Raw genomic sequence first — 2,775 nt, 5'->3', positions numbered from 1 at the left:
GTGGTGCTGGGGGATTGAACCGCGGTCCCTGATGCTTTGCCAAGCTAGTTCCAAGTAGGTGCTTTAGACCACTGAGCCATCTCTCCAGCCCCTGTCCTAGTCTTAAGTATGAGACTGGTGAGTAAAAATTCATACAGGGTTGTGGAAAGCAGTACTTTCAGATTTTTTAATACATGTATTGTTTGATCCCTTAAGGACATTCCAGAGAAAAAAATCTGCACATAAGCACAAACATTCACTGCAACAATTTTTGTACTTGCAAAACACAAGCACTATTTTAATGTTGATAAGGGATTCATAAAATAAATCACAATCTAATCAAGCCCTTTAAAGGAAATTTCTATGTACCAGCCTATGTATATGCAGAAATTCTCTAAGACATAGTAAGTAGAATTCTCTTAAGACATGTTAAATTGTTATCTACAGTATATTCAGGACAATGTCATTTTATTTATTTTTTATTTATTTATTTTTTGCAGAACCGGGGATCGAACTCAGCCCTTTGCACTTGCCAGGCAAGTGTTTAGTCTACTGAGCTATCTCCCTGGCCCCAACAATGCCATTTTAAAAAATACTATATAATGTATATATTTTATATGTATATGTATAAATACATGTGAAATGAAAAATACACACCAGACTATCACTTGTATTATCCTCTAAGGATTAGAGATAAAGATGGCTTTCACATAATGTGCCCATATAATATTTATGTACATAGTAATATATTTCTTATATCACTAAGTCTTTTTTTATTTAAAAAATCTATTTATTTACTTATTTGGTACAGGCTTAGCTGTGCAGCTCAGACTCATAGTGATCCTCCTGTTTCAGCCTCCCCAGCGCTGGGATTACAGGTCTGAACCACCATGTCTGGTTTCAGCAGTGTGCTTGGGTTCTGGGGAATCAAATCCAGATCCTTGCACTTGTCAGGCAGGCACTTACACTGCCAAGCTATCTCCCCAGCCCTTACATTTATTATTCATTTTTATTATTTTGAGACAGTGTCTCACTAAATTGCCCAGGCTAGGCACAAACTTGTATCTTTCTAACTCAATTTCCTGAGTAGCTCGGAGTATAAACAGGTGATTTGGCTAGTTTGTGAGGTTTTTGTTTTTTTTTTGGCGGAACCAGGGATGGAACTCAGGCTTTTATGCTTGCCAGGGAAGCGCTTATTCCACTGAGCCATCTCCCCAGCCTGTTTGAGGTTTTTGCAAGACTATTTCCTAGTGATTCTGTGCGTGGTCCCCTGCCCTGCTCCAGGAGGGAGAAGCCAGACTCATACCATCAGCACAACCGCGGTCCAGAAGCCTGCCTGAATGCAACAAGCACAGGACCACCCCTGTTGTGTGCTTGCCCAGCCATCAGGACGGCCCCTGGACAGCAGAGAGGACAGGGCAAGGGCCAGCTTCTGTCCAGGAATGAGCAGAAGCCACTGGGGAGGCAGATCCTGGGACGAGTTCAGTTCTCTAAAACCAAAGAATGAATTTTAGGAAAAAGCGGAGGTCATGAACAGAATATATTTACTGAGAGAAAGAAAGCTCCTGTCCGAGAAAGGGACAGGAGGGGAACCCCGCAGCAGGTGATTCCCCCTCACTAAATCTTAAAGGGTTACTTTTTTATGAGGAAGGGTATAATAACCACAGATTCATCAGATTATCAGCATTATGCACTAAGTCTTTTTTTTTTTTTTTTGCAGAACTGGGGATTGAATTCAGGTCCTTGTTTGCCAGGCAAGCATTTATTCCACTGAGCCATCTGCCCAGCCCTGCCCTAAGTCTTCTAAGTCTTTTTTTCCCTAAGTAGGTGCTTTAGACCTCTGAGCTATCTTGCCAGCCCTATGCACTAAGTCTTAAAGAGGTTGGTTTCTTTTTTTTTTTTTTTTTTTTAATGTATTTAGTATAGTGCCTACAAGGTCTCACTACACAGATCAGACTCCTAGTGATCCTCCTGTTTCCAGCTTCCCAAGTGCTGGTATTACAGGCCAGTGCCCCCCTACACACACCCTGGGGGCGGGGCCAGCATGGCCTTGGGTTGTTTTTTTTTTTTTTTTTTTTTTGAAAAAGTTTTTTTTTTTTTTTTTTTTGAGACAAGGTTTTTGAGACAAGGCCAGATCGCGCTGGCCTTGAACTCTGAGCTCTTCTTGCCTTAACCTCCCAAGTGCTAGAATTATAGGTGTACCACCACACCTAGCTGAAAGGTTCCTTTTTAAAAATAGTGTACCATGGCTTTAAGAGAAGGTTTTAGAATCAATCAACCATGTCTTGCTCTGCCACATCCCAGCTACGTGGTTTGGGGGCAGGTTGTTTCTCTCCTGAGCCTGCTAGTCACCACTTTGCCTCAGGTTGCTATCAAGAGGACACACAGAATAGCAACAAAAAGTACTAGGTGCAGTGCTGCATGCCTATAAATGCTAACCACTCTGAAGGCTGGGCAGGAGGATCTGCAAGTGGCCTTCTCCTGGCCTTCTGCAGGCAGGCACATTATGCAGGATGCAGCCACAGACCTAGATGGGAAAGTGCAGGGACTTCAAAGTACACTCGAGTCAAGAGCTAAGAGGAAATCAGTTGGGGACCAGGCCTTGAGAAAACAACAGATGCAAGTGGAGGCCAGTGGTGTTAAAACATAAGTGGTTAGGAACAAACAAAACCAAGACTGGGATTGGCCAGCTTCAGGACCTCCACTCTCCACCCACTTCTGCCTTGACCCTTTATCCCCCTTACAGCAAGTTTTCCAGTAAGCGCTGGCAAATCTCATCTCTCTTCCTTTGTGGGG

This window comes from Octodon degus, unplaced genomic scaffold (assembly GCF_000260255.1).
Source record: "Octodon degus isolate 3935 unplaced genomic scaffold, OctDeg1.0 scaffold00079, whole genome shotgun sequence".
Classification (NCBI taxonomy): Eukaryota; Metazoa; Chordata; class Mammalia; order Rodentia; family Octodontidae; genus Octodon; species Octodon degus.
Note: the sequence above shows the minus strand (reverse complement) of the source record.